General features: G+C 41.6%; 1 protein-coding gene across 5 annotated transcripts in view; it reads right to left on the bottom strand.

Moving 5' to 3' along the window:
* Positions 1–19,820, bottom strand: part of GlcAT-P (Glucuronyltransferase P) — a 1,177,810-nt gene that overhangs the window by 459,059 nt on the left and 698,931 nt on the right. The gene's annotated exons all lie outside the window — the stretch shown is intronic.

The following is a 19,820-nucleotide window of genomic DNA, read 5'->3' as shown; positions in this document are numbered from 1 at the left end:
CCAGGGCCGCTTCCTTCCTATTCTTAGGCCTTCCCCTCCGTCATAAGACCTATCTGTGTCGGTGCGACGTAAAGCAAATAGCAAAGAAATGATGTTATTGTTTTTTACGTCCGAGCAACTACTTGTTTTGACGGTTTTCGGAGATGCCAAGGTGCTGAAATTTTGTTCCGCAGGAGTTCTTTTACGGGCCACTAAATCTACCGACTCGGGCTGACATTTGAGCACCTTCAAATACCAACGGACCGAACCAGGATCGAACCTGCCAAGCTGGGATCAGGAGGCTAGCGCCTCAACTGTCTGAGCCACTCAGCCCGGCCCAATCTGGTTTTAAGCTACGGTTTTTAATTTTTAGCGTAGTTGTAAATGGATATGGTGTATTGAAGGTATCATTGAAATGAAAGTTGGCAGGATGATCAACTAGGACATTATGCCATCGCTGTATGCCTGCTGTTGTTACATAGGCTGTCCACAGCATCGTAAGTGGAACGATTTTGAACAAGAATCCAGCAGGTTCATCGTTTGTGTTTAATAAAATATTATATTTACCTAGCATGTGATGATTTTTATATTAATAACATGCTCATTTATATATAGATGACCAAGATTTCACACCACATAATATTTTAACTTCTGTTATGCAGTAAATGATACAGAATTATTAAACACATTTGTATTGATACCGAATATTCATATACTGAACGTGTTTATTGAGCAGGAAGTTCTGTTCTTGTTGTCAAAATCTTATTTTCGGTATAAGAACTTCAAAATTAGAATATCGGTACCTATATTTCTACGGATGTTTTTAAACAATGAATTTTGATAATGCCGTTAATTTTACGGCAAAAAATGTCCGGCTCCATGGCTAAATGGTTAGCGTGCTGGCCTTTGATCGGGAATTTTAACTTTACTTGGTTAATTTCGCTGGCACGGGGGGCTGGGTGTATGTGTCGTCTTCATCATCATTTCATCCTCATCACGACGCGCAGGTCGCCTACGGGAGTCAAATCGAAAGACCTGCATCTGGCGAGCCGAACTTGTCCCAGGACAATCCCGGCACTAAAAGCCATATGCCATTTCATTTTTTTTTACGGCAAAATGATAATCACCACTACATAGGATATACTGTATTTCAATGAAATATGCCTGTTCCCTAGTCAGTTCGGCTAAGTCGAAGTATTCGCCCAATTCATGAATACCTTCAGACTAGGAAAGTGACTAATGTCCCTGGCTTACCATTGTCTGAGCTCCTAGTAACTATTGCTGCTTATATATTTTACGTCCTAGTGTTGTTCGTCTATAATACGCCATCGGGATTTTTGTAGCTCATGGGTGGCGTGTGTCTTTTGCCATATCCATATAATGTATTTTTTTATTTTATTTAATGTACCTTTGTTGCAACAACATTTGGTCATCCTCCATGCCCAAAGAACATTCACTTCACACATACAAAGATATAAATTGTCAGCGCAAAGTACATATAAGAAATAAAAAAACCAAATCGTCCATATTTTTCAAGTACATAAAACCACTCGGGAACGGCATTTGTAGATAACATAGTTCAGACAGAAAGCGGCTTCGAGAAGCATCATAAAGGCCACACTTAAAATGTGTTTAAGATCTTCATCCTCCGCATACTGACATCGACAGCGCGGTGAATCCAAAATCTCTATGCGATGTAGATGTGATGGGAATTACCCATGATTTAGCCTCATTCGTATTACTGAAACCGTTAGACCTCGTGACCGATGAAACTTATAATACCACGGCTTAGGAAGGATGATGGGTTGTACACGCACGCACATTAATGGTGTCCCGACATAAACAATCAACACTGCCCCACCCCAGTACTGAAAATGAGGGGAAGGGAGTGAACAGGTAGTGCTGAATACACAGTGTGTGTATTCCGGCGTTATACTATAACATTGTAATAAGCTGGCTCCTATCCTATCACAGGTGAATCGAGGACGTATTATTGGCATGTGGGAAGCTCACATGGTCCCCCAAGCAATACCATGCAGTCTTAAGACAGTTTGGAGATGGATAGAAATATGGCAAAAACGAGGTGAAGAAGGATTGGTAGACCCGATATAACGCAGCTACAAAGTATTCCTAACTAGTATAAAATACTTTTCGGTTAAAACCTCCTTTACCCCTTAATACTGTAATTATCAGAGTAGGTTACTTTTTAGTTTTTTAATGTTAAAATGCTATTTGTTCGGGGCGTCGACCGATAGAGTTCTTTTGCCCCTACTTGCACAATATATGAACCTGCATGTAATTGGAATTGCGGAAGTGTTGAGTGTTGAATGTGAGAAACGTTAAGGACGACACAAACACGCAGTCCCCAGGCCAGGGATATAATCATTTACAATTAAAACCCCCTGACCCGGCCGGGAATCGAACCCGGGGTGGCCGGACGAGTAGGTAACCTAATGCTATACGTCAATACATCCGCCACTGTGCCCATTTCGATCACAACGAAGTCTTGTAGTGGGCTGTCTGCATGCAGTCCATCCAGCAATGCGTTAAGCGAGAAGGTGAGTCATTGTGCCTTCAACACTACTCCTTCACTCTCTCCCCTTCTTTTCAGTACTGGAGTGGGGCAGTGTTGATTGTTTTTATGTCGGGACACCATTAATGTGCACGTCTGTACGAGAGCATAAGCTCTACCTTTGTGCAGTTGAAAGTTTTCCCATTCTGTAGACCACTTGTGACGAATTTGTTGTCGAATAATGTGATTAAAGTGCATCCATGGGAGTTGCAGCGCTGTAAGTAGACCTTCCGAACCACAACGTTTGCTAGTACGTCAGTCTCTCCATTAACAAAAATTCTAGTATGCCCTCTGACCCAAAGAAATGCTATGGAGCAACCTGAAGAGTACATGTTAAAAGCACGTTCCACGATGTCATACAAGTAACCATGCGTTTGGAGATTCCACTGGAGATTTTTTAATTTCTTCATTAACACTTTGGGAGTTCATAATGATGAGGGCGTAATCGAAACGCTTGTTTTGACAAATGAAGTGCAGCACAAATAGCTAAAATTTCCGCTGTATAAATAGAGGTTTCGGACGGTAGTTTGAAGATATTACATTCTCCCGTTTGTTGGCAGTAATATGCATATCCCACCGAGTCATCAAATTTGGAACCATCCGTGAAGATATAAGTAATATTGGGCCACATGGAGCGAAGCAGAGCGGGAATGTACAGTCATAGTAAAACGTATTCGTACACTTAATACTGAAACAAAATTACTTTACTTAGTACACTTATTGTTATGTACGTTGTATAGCATCAATAGGTTAGCTTTCTGTACACTATGTAAATATATGTACATCATAAAACATACAATTGATAGACGTCTGTCATTAATACATAAATAAATGAAAATACCATGATTTCATACTCATAAAAAGTATTCGTACAGTGCGGTTTTACTTTCATGCCCCACTGATTTTTGTGCACATTTAGTATTTTGTTGGCAATCCTTTTGATTTTACAACGGCCTCAAGCCGCCTAGGAACTGAATGAAATAGCTTGGAAGTGAAGGTGGGCTAAATATTACCCCATTCTTCCAAAAGATCCAATTTCAAAACTGGCTTTGATGAAATATTTCTTGTGCTCAGTCTCTTTTTAAGATAAGCCCACACATGTTCAATCGGATTCAGATGCGGGGATTAGGGGGTGTCACCATGTATTTGGGTGTGTTGTATAAAATCCACAATCGTGTATCAAAGGCAGTATGCTTTGAATCATTATCCTGCATGAATACATAACTACACAGAAGTCCCATCTTTTCGGCACTAGATGCTAGATGTTTGTTCAAAACTTCAATATAGTATTTACAGTCCAACTTTCCATCTATGAATTCCAAGGAACCTACTTTAGCTGAGCTCATGCAACCCCAAACCATTAAACCACCTCCACCATGCTTCACTGAAGGAAGCAGACTTTTTTCTTCGAGTTCTGTGTTCGTTTTTCTCCACACCTTTTTGCCATATTATTGAAAAATGGTCAATTTACTTTCATCCGTAAATATAACTCGATCCCAGAATTCTAGAGAAGCATAATTCCCTGAATTATAGATCTTGGTCTCTTCACAAGTTTCGATATTTCCGAGAGCGATTCACAGGAATTATGAGCCCGGATTACAATTCTTCTCTCTTCTTCTGGTGTTTCTTGCATTTTGCGGCCCATCTTACCTGTAGTATATTGTAATCTTTTCTTCCTATTTGCTCGGGTAATTCAAAGGTTTTCGCCTGTCATTTCTACAATGATACCCATTCGTATATAAACACTTTTGAATTGTGGAAGCACAGATATTAAGTTTTAAATCATTTCCTAGTTCAGACCTCAGTTTTGCAGCAGTGATTATAGGATTTTTCTTTACTTTCCTGAGGATTAGTCTTTTAGTTCGATCGTCTAGATTGCATGGACGTCCACATCTACGTGCATTTTTGATAGATTTTCTCTCACAATACCTGTCAATAATTCCCTGAATTATAGATCTTGGTCTCTTCACAAGTTTCGATATTTCCGAGAGCGATTCACAGGAATTATGAGCCCGGATTACAATTCTTCTCTCTTCTTCTGGTGTTTCTTGCATTTTGCGGCCCATCTTACCGATTGACTGTAACACTTGTTGTTTAGAACGACTGAAGCACAACTGACTTGGTACAAGATGTGACTTTTACTGCTTACCTGCGTCGCAAGGGATGTTATCAAGGACTTTGATGTGAGATAAACGATCTGTACGAATACTTTTTATGAATCTATATTTCGAACTTATTGGATGACACGTTTGCTAAAACAAACATTTCTAAAGTAATATTGTTATTTCCGGTATGTAGTCATATTCATGTTTAGCGAAATACCGAAATATAGAAAAGTAGTGACATTTTTAGCAGCCTATGGGCAATGCGTCAACTACAAACGACAACATTGCTTACCGTTTGAGGTCTACGTATACTTTTTCCCATGACTGTAGTTCTGTGTATGAGCTTCTGTGGTGAGATATCTAGGTAGATAGTATGTAGGCAGTCGATGTGAAGAACACTGCAAACTGACTTCAAATCCGGGAATGTTTCTAGTTTTGAGGGTTAGTGAGAAAATCGTCTTTTGTTCGTTGCAGCAGCGTAACAGAAGCTGTGGTTTGTATCGTGAGCGTCGCCCATCTCTCTCCTGGATAACGGTCAATCGTTGAAAGCTGGAAAAGCAGGTGGAATTTGTATGATTTCTGGGGATATACTAAAGCCTATGAGTTGGGACGTAGTACCATATCTGAAGAACTTATTTGATTACTGGTTGCATGAAGGAGCTATACCAGACGAATGGGGAGTTGCTAATGTAATCGCAGTGTACAAAGAAAAATGCGATAAACATAATACGGATAACTACAGGCCACTCAAGGCATGCGTTGCATGTAAACTCTGGGAAAGATTCTTTCTGATTGTATTGTTACGAATAAGACGTATTTCTGTTTTATTACTCTAATTTACTTCAGGATGACATAATAAAAACATACACACACTGGTGTGAGGCAGTACACAGTCTTCAGTCCAGCTACTCACTCGACACTCCGACGCAACTTTTTTTTTACAAGTTGCTTTACGTCGCGCCGACACAGATAGATCTTATGGTGACGACGGGACAGGAAAGGGCTTGGAGTGGGAAGAAAGCGGCCGTGGCCTAAATGAAGGTACATCCCCAGCATTTGCTTGGTGTAAAATAGGGGTTCGAACCCACTATATCCCTAATACAGGATACTGGCCGCACTTAAGCGACTGCAGCTATCGAGCTCGTTCAGATCTCGGTGGGATACTAGCGATAGCCAAAGCCAAAACCTCCGTCGCCATCAGCCCCGCCACCGAACTCCAACACACTGAGTCTCACACTGACTCCAACACTGAGTCCCACAGTGATTGTAACACTAACACTGAATATAACACTGACTCCACCACAGAGTCCAACATTGACTGAAGGTCCGCTGCTAGCCCCTTTTTATATAAGTTACCCAGGTTGACGCGTACCAGAATATTCGCGACGTGGCTAAAGACGGAATATTCTCGTTGTATCTCCCAGAAACTCACAGGTAAACTAGCCGGCGAGAGCGAAATACGCCCTCCAGACTGGCTGGGAGATCCCCGGTCGTATAACTCATTAATCCCTTCTAGGAAGTACGGAAGGGGGCTACTATAGGGCTGCCACTTAACAATACCATACACGTTTGCAAGACTACTAACTGATTTTATAGAAGGCAGTTCGGGTTTAGGAAAGTTTATTCCAGTGAGACTCAACTTGTAGGATTCCAGCAAGACACTGAAGAAATTTTAGATTCGGAAGGTCAAATGTACTGAAGTGTAATTGACCTATAACGGATTTTGACAGGGTAGATCATGGGATACTGCTGAAGAAAATGAGGGCTTTTGGATTAGACAAACGAGTGAAGGAATGAATGAATGGCTGAATTTGTAGAAAATAGAACTCTGACAATTAGAGTAGATGAGGTAAATTATTATCTACTCCTATAATGCCTGCTGGGGGTGGGCGGGCATCGCATGGAAGTACACTGACTGACAGTGACAATGCAACACCAAGGAGGAGTGGTTCGAAAGGGATGAAAGTTGGGGAAAAAACAGAGACGGCACGGACGAATAATTGATGTTTATTTCAAACCGATATGCAGGTTACACAATGCGCATGGCATCGACTCAGTAGGATGTAGGACCACCGCGAGCGGCGATGCACGCAGAAACACGTCGAGGTACAGAGTCAATAAGAGTGCGGATGGTGTCCTGAGTGATGGTTCTCCATTCTCTGTCAACCATTTGCCACAGTTGGTCGTCCGTACGAGGCTGGGGCAGAGTTTGCAAACGCCGTCCAATGAGATCCCACACGTGTTCGATTGGTGAGAGATCCGGAGAGTACGCTGGCCACGGAAGCATCTGTACACCTCGTAGAGCCTGTTGGGAGATGCGAGCAGTGTGTGGGCGGGCATTATCCTGCTGAAACAGAGCATTGGGCAGCCCCTGAAGGTACGGGAGTGCCACCGGCCGCAGCACATGCTGCACGTAGCGGTGGGCATTTAACGTGCCTTGAATACGCACTAGAGGTGACGTGGAATCATACGCAATAGCGCCCCAAACCATGATGCCGCGTTGTCTAGCGGTAGGGCGCTCCACAGTTACTGCCGGATTTGACCTTTCTCCACGCCGACGCCACACTCGTCTGCGGTGACTATCACTGACAGAACAGAAGCGTGACTCATCGGAGAACACGACGTTCCGCCATTCCCTCATCCAAGTCGCTCTAGCCCGGCACCATGCCAGGCGTGCACGTCTATGCTGTGGAGTCAATGGTAGTCTTCTGAGCGGACGCCGGGAGTGCAGGCCTCCTTCAACCAATCGACGGCAAATTGTTCTGGTCGATATTGGAACAGCCAGGGTGTCTTGCACATGCTGAAGAATGGCGGTTGACGTGGCGTGCGGGGCTGCCACCGCTTGGCGGCGGATGCGCCGATCCTCGCGTGCTGACGTCACTCGGGCTGCGCCTGGACCCCTCGCAAGTGCCACATGTCCCTGCGCCAACCATCTTCGCCACAGGCGTTGCACCGTGGACACATCCCTATGGGTATCGGCTGCGATTTGACGAAGCGACCAACCTGCCCTTCTCAGCCCGATCACCATACCCCTCGTAAAGTCGTCTGTCTGCTGGAAATGCCTCCGTTGACGGCGGCCTGGCATTCTTAGCTATACACGTGTCCTGTGGCACACGACAACACGTTCTACAATGACTGTCGGCTGAGAAATCGCGGTACGAAGTGGGCCATTCGCCAACGCCGTGTCCCATTTATCGTTCGCTACGTGCGCAGCACAGCGGCGCATTTCACATCATGAGCATACCTCAGTGACGTCAATCTACCCTGCAATTGGCATAAAGTTCTGACCACTCCTTCTTGGTGTTGCATTTGCTCTGTCAGTCAGTGTATTTCTGAACTTATAATTTTTTCTATATACTGTACATATGAATTACATACCGGTAAATAAAAAACTGGAATCACATATACGGCTTCTAGCGGATGATGTACTGTATACAGACATAAATAAGTTACAGGATTTTTAGTGACGGCAAAAATACATCAACTAATGATCCTAAGAAAAATTGTGTTTGCGATATTACATTCAAAATGAAAATCCTCACAAGTTATGTACCGTTCACACGTCGTGTCTGTCAGGGCAGTCAGCAATGCTGTACGTTATGTTTAGGGAGTAATATTACATGAACGTCAATCAATTCTTCAATAAACAATCAATCATCTTTGGTCTGCATTTAGGACTGTCACCCACTAGGCAGATTTCTTAGCAATTGTTTACCTAATGTTTCCTTAAATGATCTCAAAGAACTTGGAAATATATCAAACGTTTTCCTTCATAAATTATTCTATTCTCAACGTGAAATCCAATCTTTCTGGTAGAACTCTACTGTCGAAGTATGTCAACAAATGCTATATCAGTAACAGCGTACACCATGTAAGGTCTATTGGGTTATCGATTTTTCGTCAATAACCCGATCATACGGTCCAGCAGGCACGCAACTCCAGGCTGTGAACAGTTTCCAGGATTAAAGCTCATGTAACAACGCCCTTGTGCGTGAGCCACCCGCATTTCACGAGCGACTTGCTCCTTCAGTATTTCATCAAGATGCCTCGTACACGGCGAGCCAACGTCGGGAGCAAAAGTCATCAGATTAATGTCTTCTTCTACATAACCTGGTCAGTTTTTAGTTAACGGTACTGAAAACAGTACATAAAGTGCTCTTCGTAGGTTGTGCATACTTTGTTTTTGTCTGCAGAACTCAAATGAATCCATCCCATTACACATTTTACATTATTTAAGTCAATTGATACATGATCTTCATCAGTAGATTTGAAATATCTTATAAATTTATTTAGATTATTTTATGGAAGTAAACTCACTTTCGCGCGTGCTGTAAAGTCCACTTCATGATACTGTAGCATGAAGAGTGATAGATAACTGAAAACACAACTGGTAGCATTTAATCTAAAATGTATTTACTAAGTAATAATTGCTTATTCAATTACACTGGCACACCATCACGCTAGTTCGCACTCGTTGCTCTCACTGTTTGGTCACACTAGTTGTTGACTGTGATGCTTAGAAGCTAAAACAATTCTGCAACTGTCACTTGGAACCTAGGGCAGTACACGATTAAACTTACAGTACAACTACCGCGGCCGCATAGTTCACAGTGTCACAATTCTGAACCTGGTACACAGTCCGTGCAATTGCGGCAGTATTCGTTCACTGTCCCTCGTCACACACCTACATTTTTTCGCATTTGACGTCAGTTCACACACACACAGCACTTACAGCACTCAGTCGGCAGTGTCACTGACTGATCAAGTACTTCATAGCTGCACTCAGAACTGATCCGTCTCAATCGCTAGTGGAACTCAGCCCATAATAAAAGTACTGAAATTCTTCCAGCCTGCCTTATATAGGAAAGCTAGCCCTTCCAGATACTTCGCGAGAGCAGAAGTTCCTGGATTGCTCTGGAATCACAAAGCTCTTGTTTCACCTCCTAGTCTTTTCTGGCGCCGTCAGGGGCCTAGTCCGGCTCCATGGCTAAATGGTTTGCGTGCTGGCCTTTGGTTCCAGGGGTCCCGGGTTTGATTCCCGACAGGGTCAGGAATTTTAACCATCATTGGTTCATTTTGCTGGCACGGGGGCTGGGTGTATGTGTTGTCTTCGTCATTATTTCATTTTCAACACGACGCGCAGGTCACCTACGGACGTCAAGTAAAAAGAACTGCACCTGGCGAGCCGGACATGCCCTCGAACACTCCCGGCACTAAAAGCCATACGCCATTTCATTTCATTTCAGGGGTCCTAAAATTACATCACGGAGTGGTGGCAGAGAGGGCTGGCATTACGCAATTGGCTCGATCCTGACTGGTTGCTGCAGTGGGGAGCGGGCGGGGCTCTAACTCGGTGATATGCTCACGGCTGTTGCCAGGCTCACTTGCTCTTCCCAACGGCGTTACATTAAAATGGCGGACACCGTCACAATACCACTGGGAAGCTACGCCCTCAGATTTGAATTCTCGACGTTTACCTGTATTATGTTTATCCTCGGGCTTTTCCATATTAATACTAATACTAATATTAATACAGCTGAGATAATACTTACAGTAGTTCAAGTTCGAGGGCATCTAACTCTATCATGGTTGTAGATTCATATACACTAACACAGCCCATTTTACACCTAGGCATGTGGTCACTGAATAAACTCCTTAATGTAAATAGTAGGAGACAGTTTGACACATAATATCCAATGGGACCAATGTTTGATTTTTTCTCTCTTTTTGGGATTCATATTATTTTGAGTGTCTCACGATGGGAGAATTAATAATGTTTGCCGTCATGGAATATGATATCCGAAAAGTTACCATAGGGGGAATCTGAATTGTATTCGTGGGAACATAGTGTCTTCTACAATACGATAAGGATAGGTAATTGGACCCAGAACATGGTTAGCGAGGCACTCCATTCATCTTATCTTTTTATTCCTTAATTAATGCATGTTAGCCACGTAAGATTCCATTTTTGTGTATTATTGTTTAGGAAGATATCGGTGGGAGCTCCATATCGACACCAAGGCTATCATGTCTGACAATGAGTCGTCCTCCATAAATAGTGTCAACACAAGATTTCGAATGACAGAAGAAGTGACATCTAGAATGGGGCTGAGTATTGGGAAGGAGGTCAGTTCGGGAGAAACAATAAGTGTGATGCTATTGATGTAGTAATGTTAGGTTTACTAGCCAGGCGGCACACACTTGTAAGAATGAGAGTAAAATGTGCTGACGTGAGATAAGCCAATGGCGCTGAGCCATGATATAAAAGATGGGATAGCTAGTGGATACGGGATGAACTGCGAGACATGTGATGAATAATGAGAGAAGTGATACTTTCCCCTTGAAATGACAATAATAATAAGGTTTGCAAATGCAGTAAGAATTCCATCAGGTCGCCCTTACTGTTTTCAGCGAGAGCTGTTGTGAATGTCGAAGGGCGGAGATCTTGCATTTCGAAAGATGGGAAGAGAAAGTGTTAGGGAGGTTGTATACCTCCCGCTGAGAGAAGTGAATTGTCTCAACCAAGTCTTAAAAATTACGAGTGCAACATGCTAAATAGCTAGAAAAACACTGATGTTAAGAGTCGTACAAATAACACTAATGATTTCATAATTTTCTGAACGTTGAAAGCCCAATGTAATTTGGCATAGACAAAGGGCCAAAAGGGCCAATCTTGTTTTCTAGCCCAGCCTATAGTCAGAAAGAGATGACTATGGAGGATGGTCATCCACTATCTTTAACGACACGGATTCGCATCTGACACACAGCCAGAGAGCATGTTTCCCTTTCAGGAATTCCTTATTGTATGTTCCATGTCATTTACGTTTGATTCCTGCTTGTTCTGAGTTCTGATCACGTAATGCCCAGCCGTGACTTCATGCATGGGCTGATTTGTCTTTCTTTGGGATTTAGTTACAATGACCGTCATAATTTTTTGGACAGGCAGATTTCCCTTGAAAATTAAAAAAAAAGATATTAATAACAAAGATATATAGTTTAATTTGCTTACTTCAGAATGAACAGTTACACATACAGATACCGAAAATAAACATGCTATTCATTTCATGATACACAAAAATTTGAAACTTATGAATGTAATTACAATAATACAAAACTGCTTGTTCATAAATATTCGGACAAAAATGCGCAAGTACAACAAAAATATGAAAAATAGAGTCCATGTAAGAATATTAATACTTCGTAATTCTTCCCTTCCTGCGAAGCACTTCAGTCAGGTATCTCGTCATGCTCTCCACGAGTTTTCTTGTAGTAGAATGGGACAATTTTTCCCACTCCTCTTGCAGTTATCTCTTCACATCAGCTTTGGAATTTATGGGAAGATTTCGGATGTTGTTTTCCAGTTTATTCCATAAATTCTCTGTGGTGTTAATGTCAGAACTTTATGGGGGAGGATTCACAACTTTAGGACAGTTGTACAACAACCATGGCCGTGCATTATAGGCCTATGTTTCGGTTCGTTGTCCTGATAAGATTTAAAACAGTCCCCAACTCCCATATTTTCTGCACTTTACTTCAGGTTGTTTATTTAAATCTGAAGATACTGGCGGTGGTCCATGTTTCAGTCTATAAGAATCAGCTCACATACTCCTTGAATCGACATACAGTCCGACACCTTAACATGTCTCCCTCCATATTTTTCCGTTGCCTTCATATTTGTTTCTTCAAACTATTTATTGGGCTGTCTCCAAACTATGATGCACCCATCTGAGCCAGAAACGTTGAATTTCGATTCATCGCAGAAAATTAGTCTTACACCAGTTCATATCTTTGCTAAGATGCTCCTTAGCAAATCATTGTCGCTTGATCCTATTTATTTTGTTGACCTAGGGCTTCCTTCTTGTAGTTCTCCCGTGATAATCACCTCTATATAACACCCTCGGGATTGTACTTGCACTGATCTTCTTTCGAAACTCGCTCTCAACTACAGCAGCAATAGTAGTTGTAGTAAGACGTGGATTTCTTTACACTTTTCTTACTACTGCCCTCTTCTCTCCTAGTAAGGACTCTCGGGTGATCTGTCTGTGGCAAATTTTCAATTCTGTCTTGAAATTTGTATGATAATAGCGTTAACAGTACTTTTCTTCATGTTCAGCAAATCTGCGATTGGTCGACATGTTTTCCCTTTGTCGCGATGGAATATTACTGCTTGTCTTTGATCAAATGTACTGTTCTTTCCTCTGCGTCCCATTTCACTCATGAATCGTTGCATCTACGTTGTGCATGAGGAAGGCACTGACTGGGACCTGCCTGCACAGCATGCCTCGATTAGCTAAACATTTCCTGTCTGAAGAATATTGACCAGCATATTTTCGTATCTCAAATAAGTAAAAGGTATTATTACTTTGTAAACTCGTCTACAAATCGCAATTGAATAATTACGGTACCTACGAAGTGCATTCAATTCAGAGTTTAGTAATTTTGAATTTTATTACCTGATTTTTCTTTAATAATAGGGGTATTACATGTATATATTATTCTGTCCGAAAAATTCTGTCACTGTATGTAATTACCTTTTTTTTGCAATTTGTTTTACGTCGCACCGACACAGATACTGGTAGGTCTTATTTCGACGACTTGATAGGAAAGGGCTAGGAGTGGGAAGGAAGCGGCGGTGGCCTTAATTAAGGTACAGCCCCAGCAATTGCCTGGTGTGAAAATGGGAAACCACGGGAAACCATCTTCAGGGCTGCTGACGGTGGGGCTCGAACCCACTATTTCCCGGACGCAAGTTCACAGCTGCGCGCCCCTAACCACACGACCAACTCGCTTGGTGTGTAATTACTTCGCGTGTGTTAAGCTAGGATTTTATTTTGGGATGTTGGTCTCGTTCAATTTATTTTCAATATGTTAATATTTGTGCCCGATACAGGGAAGGAATTTTAAACGTTGGCGAGTTTCTATTCAGTTATCACTGCAATAAATCATAGAGTCGTGTGGCTCAAATGATCCAAAGGGGAGCTTATCTGTACCATTGATTCCATTAATTCGGTCATAAGCAACAACCGCGAAATCTTGAACGTTTCGAAAGGAAAGCGTCGTCAAGTTTTTTGGAGCCGAGAGTTCAGTGTTATTCGTTATGTTCAATTTGATGGTCTTTGTGTTAATATTTTCTAGTTTTCATGCTGTCTAGACTTAACAAAATATGTTTTCCCGGATATAAGCCGATTGATTGAAAGTGGATAGTCTGATCTATCCCTTTATCTTGCCTAGCCATTAAATTTTGTTAGATAAACGTGTGCCATTAAGGTCTGAACGCGTCCTGAACCTAGAGTTGGCGGGAGACTTAATGGCAAACAAGGGTGCAATATGTTCTTGACCTACATACATTACAGTACAGTACAATACAGTCCGGCTCCATGGCTAAATGGTTAGCGTGTTGGCCTCTGGTCGAGAGGTTCCCGGGTTCGATTCCCGGCCGGGTCGGGGATTTTAACCTTAATTGGTTAATTCCAATGGCTCGGGGGCTGGGTGTGTGTGATGTATTCAACATTAGAAATCATCCTAGGCAGGGCCCTCATCTTCACAGGCATGCAGGTCGCCTAATAGGCCGTCTACGAGAAAAAGACCTGCACCAGGCCTCTCCGGAGGCCATACGCCATTATTATTATTATTATTAGTAAGATACAGTACATGTATGGGCAGGGACTGAAAGGGATAGGACAATGCCAGTGACACAACTGGTTGGTAGTTGTCCATATAAAGACAAGTTTGCTGGTTCAGTCCTCCCTGAAGTGGATGTCAATTGAGGGTACTTAGTGCAATAGCTCTATGTCGCTGGCTTTCGGCATGTTACAGGACTTATATTATTTGCTATTTGTTTTACGTCGCACGGACACAGATAGGTCTTATGGCGACGAAGGGATAGAAAATGCCTAGGAGTGGGAAGGAATCGGCCGTGGCCTTAATTAAGGTACAGCCCCAGCATTTGCCTGGTGTGAAAATGGGAAACCATGGAAAACCATTTTCAGGGCTGCCGACAGTGGGGTTCAAACCCACTATCTCCCGAATACTGGACACTGGTCGCACTTAAGCGACTGCAGCTATCGAGCTGGGTCTATTATTATTATTATTATTATTATTATTATTATTATTATTATTATTATTATTATATTCTTTACGATGAGGCCTGTTAGGGAACACATGTCAACTTCAATTCATCCTTCCTTGTTGTTTCCTCCTCCACTCCTTTCAGTAATTACTTCATCATTGTACGATGCTGTATTCTTCTCTTCATAGATCACTTTGGACCGGATTTCCTTTTCATTCTTCCTTAAAATCCTTCCATTCTTAAATTATTATTTTGAAAAATCTCTCTTTCTATAGTTTCCTCTTCTCTTATTTTATTTTATTTCGTTGTTGATTTTTTCTCCCAAAGGTACTTCAGTATTTGATTTATCAGTTTCTTATCATCCATTCTATAGACATGTCCAAAAATAGCAATCTTTTTTTACTTATTGTTTCTGTTATATTTTTGATGTTCTTGTATATTTCCTTATTACTTCTTAATTTGCATTGTTCTGTTTTTTTTCAACGAACCTAAGAATTTTTTCATGATTCTTCTTTCTAGTACTTCGAGTTTACCTGAGCTATAGTTTAAAATTAGACATCCACTTGTGTAAAGACTTTCTGCTTTCACCACTGTATTTTAGTGATTTATTTATTATTATTATTATTATTATTATTATTATTATTACACCAACAACGTGACAGCTTTTATCAGATAGTTCCTACGCATTAAATCGATGGCTTACTTCTAGAACCTCGTATGTCCCAATGCTCTTCCTACCCATTATATACCTTAAGACTTGTCGCGCCTCCCAGCCACATATTTATATGCAGTCCATCAGAATAATTTTTATTGTGTTCATTTTTCTGTGCTAGTGTGTGAAGTAAAATAGACTTTATCTCACCACATTGTAGTGGTATGTTGTTTGTAAGCGAATCTGCGCACTCCTACAATAAAATTTATTTAAGGTTCGTTTTCCTTTACACATAACCATAGGAAAATTGACAGAAAGAAACTTGTTCTGATGGGCTGCATATCCACGTGTGGCTTGGAGGCGTGACCAATCTTAATGGATAGGAAGAGCATTGGGACACACGAGATTTTAGAAGTAAACTATCGATATAGAGTAAAATTACAAGGTTCTGACAACCAGGGAAGGTTTCGACTGCCTAAAAATTAATAACGGAAATTTACGTATAGACTAAGCTTAATATATCAACTAAGAAGCTCATTTTTAATTAATAAAACAGTTGTTGGTGTCCCTTTAAAAGCTTGTTTTGTTTTTGTTTTTTTGTTTGCTATTTGCTTTACGTCGCACCGACACAGATATGTCTTATGGCGACGATGGGATAGGAAAGGCCTAGGAAGTGGAAGGAAGCGGCCGTGGCCTTAATTAAGGTACAACCCCGGCATTTGCCTGGCGTGAAAATGGGAAACCACGGAAAACCATCTTCAGGGCTGCCGACAGTGGGGTTCGAACCCTCTATCTCCCGATTACTGGATACTGGTCGCACTTAAGCGACTGCAGCTATCGAGCTCGGTCCCTTTAAAAGCCAATGATATAAAGAACAGCTAAAATACCACATTTTTGCCGGGAAGTTTCGTTCGTATTTGAGCAATCCCATTTCCTTGACACCGCAAGCGAAGCCGCTGATGACGTATTTTTAATACCACTGAAGAAAATCAATAATTTGCCTTTGCTTAGAAAATTGATGAATGTACTGAAACTGTAAATGATGCCCAGCATTACTGTCCATCTGTTAAACCTCAACTCGCAGACTGGTTGGATCCTCAGATAGCACCACTGAAGTTATAAGGAAATGGAAAAGGCCGATAATGTCATGTCAATGAAGAGCACGAGGACTTCTCATCTTTTAAGTATCTCAAAAGGAAGATCACATGAGAAAATATTTTCTCCCTTGTGAATTTTCTTCTCAGTAACAATCATATGCCGAGTAATGATAATAATAAAAAATATAATATTAAAAATAATAATAATAATCTAACTTTCGTTCTAACGGTTTTAATAGATGTTGGAGTGTCGGATTTAAATTCCTTGGCTGAATAATGATGAGAGTACAAGTCTTTGGTTCAGAGGGCCCCAGGTTCCAATCCCGGCTGGGCCAAATATTTTAACTGCGTATAGTTAATTCCTCTGGTTTGGGGAGTGGATGTTTGTATTCATTTCAATAAACTTGTCTTCATCTGCATACGGCACATATATTACTAACCACCACAGAAACACGCAATACCAATACATCCCTCCACATAGGTTAGGCGTCAGTAAGGGCACCCGGCTGTAAAACTAGACTAAATCCATGTCAGTTGCTGACCCCAGTAACCTGGGTTTAAGACCAGCTTGTCGGAAGCTAATAATGATCCAACGTTGATGCATTTGAACACCGTTACATGTCACCGACTCCATTCGGAATCGAAGTAGCGAACTCGTTTACAGAAGGCCAATGAATTTTTGCTGCACCACAGCTGCATCACTGTGTGAATTATCATCCAGTTGGATTCATAAATTGTGTTGGATTATTAATCAATTGGACAGCTGCAATGAAATGAAGTGGTGTCTAGCTTTTTTAGTGCCCGGAGTGTCCGAGGACAAGTTCGGCTCGACAGATGCAGGTCTTTCGATTTGACACCCGTAGGCGACCTGCGTATCGTGATGAGGATGAAATGATGATGAAGACGATACACACACCCAGTCCCCGTGCCAGCGAAATTAACCAATTATGGTTAAAATTCCCGACCCTGCCGGGAATCGAACCCGGGACCCCTGTGACCAAAGGCCAGCGCGCTAACCATTTAGCCATGGAGCCGGACGACAGCTGCAATAACCTACACTAAAAGGAGTCAGTGCTGTTACTTTCGTGCCATTCGCACATCGCATATTATATATGAGACATTAGTTTCAAAGGAATTACATTGAAATAGCAAGCCAACAAAGGGATAAACGATGCTGTGAGAGTTCTGATTTTCTTGAGAGAAAGAGCTGCAAACACTATGCTGAGGGATGAATATCAGAGTCGTTTACTTCCAACACTCTTTATGGATTACAAGTGGCATCTTATACTCTGCTACTTGGACGAAAAGTTTTTTTGCTAGGGGCTTTACGTCGCACCGACACAGATAGGTCTTATGGCGACGATGGGATAGGAAAGGCCTAGGAGTTGGAAGGAAGCGGCCGTGGCCTTAATTAAGGTACAGCCCCAGCATTTGCCTGGTGTGAAAATGGGAAACCACGGAAAACCATCTTCAGGGCTGCCGATAGTGGGATTCGAACCTACTATCTCCCGGATGCAAGCTCACAGCCGCGCGCCTCTACGCGCACGGCCAACTCGCCCGGTGGACGAAAAGTTGGACAATGTAGATGTATTTAACTTCATAATCAGAATTGTAAATGACGAAGTGGAATAGCTGGTATGAGAATGAAAAGTGTAAAATGTTTTCTTGCACACAAATGAATTCTTAGTAATACGAGAACACATTTTCCGAATCTTCAGATGAATGTTATTTAGTCTGTAATGCGTTCGTTACGATCACAATATCCCATATCAACAGTAGAGAGGGAGTTAATAGAGTACTTCTTTTTGCTAGGGGCTTTACGTCGCACCGACACAGATAGGTCTTATGGCGACGATGGGATAGGAAAGGCCTAGGAGTTGGAAGGAAGCGGCCGTGGCCTTAATTAAGGTACATCCCCAGCATTTTCCTGGTAATAGAGTACTCAAGTGATGGAACAGTTTGAAATGGATTCAAATCTTAATATATTCACAACTTTTGGACGCTCATTTGAAAAGTACAATCTAGTTTATGAGGTAAAGGATGGACTTGCTCATATCTTTTGCATCATCCTACAGTACTTGTGATTATGAAGAAGCATCGATCTCACCTGTACCTGGAGGCGAAACTGCTAGTTGCAGTTCCAACATCTAGCAAAGGCTGGGTGTAGCCTCAACACGAGTTTTAGTCCACCAATGACACGAAATATGTCGGTTCTTGAACATAATACTGTAGATTTGTGTTTTTGGAATACTTTTCCTTTCTCGAGAGAACGGAATATTCTACTCTCATTTTGCTGCGTATTTATGTGTTATTAAGTAATATACTCCATTGTTTTAAGTTTCATTTAGTGTTTTGATTACTGTAATGTCATAAGCCAAGAGCAATCATATTACAGCCATTCTAATTTAAGTAAGCAATGTATAGTGAGAACTGAAAAATTAGAATTAATAGAAGAGAGAAACTCTCTGAAGTAACCCAATTATTAAAACTTTAGTCCCCTTGAGCAACACCAATCTAGCTTTGTTCGGTACCAAATTACTGAAGTTCGATATGCCTCAGGTTATGTTTCATTTTGGGGTCAGAGTACGTACTGAGTTTGTTTTCAGAAGAGTGCTACTTTATGTTAACCTGACCTGGTATACCATGCATTTTAATATACTCTTTAATAATAATAATAATAATAATAATAATGGGGCCGACGACCTTAGATGTTAGGTCCCTTTAAATAACAAGCATCATCATCAATAATAATAATAATAATAATAATAATAATAATAATAATAGATGGAAAGGCTTGACAGAAGATCACACAGGGTACTAATAGCTAAATTACATTGCTAATGGTTTTACGCTAAGGTGGCTGAAGTTCGAATTCCAACCAATGCATATGGGATAAATGATAAGGAAAGCCAAGTTCCTCTGGTTTAGCTGTGCATGCTATTGACTAACCCAGCTGTAATATGCGCAAACCAGAGGCCCTGCAATAATCTGACCATTATCACATCGATAGCTCTCAGTCTAATGGAGGAAAAATAAGCAACAACGCTACAGTCAAGTGCTACTACTGACTAGGCCTACGTTTACTTTGTACGACATCCTTCAGAGGTAACGAACCGTTTACATTGATATTTACTTTATTTCATGTCTTACATTTTTCAATGATAAAAATAATAATTTCGAGCCGGGCTGTGTAGCTCAGCTGGTAGAGCACAGGCCACCTGAGCTGTAGTTAGCGAGTTCGATCTCGGCTCACTCTGGCGATATTTGAAGGTGCTCAGATACGTCAGCCTCGTGTCGGTAGGTTTACTGGCACGTAAAAGAACTCCTGCAGAACATAATTCCGGCA

Source organism: Anabrus simplex, chromosome 2 (assembly GCF_040414725.1).
Source record: "Anabrus simplex isolate iqAnaSimp1 chromosome 2, ASM4041472v1, whole genome shotgun sequence".
In the NCBI taxonomy this organism is placed as follows: Eukaryota; Metazoa; Arthropoda; class Insecta; order Orthoptera; family Tettigoniidae; genus Anabrus; species Anabrus simplex.
Note: the sequence above shows the minus strand (reverse complement) of the source record. Positions and strands in the feature narration are given on the sequence as shown.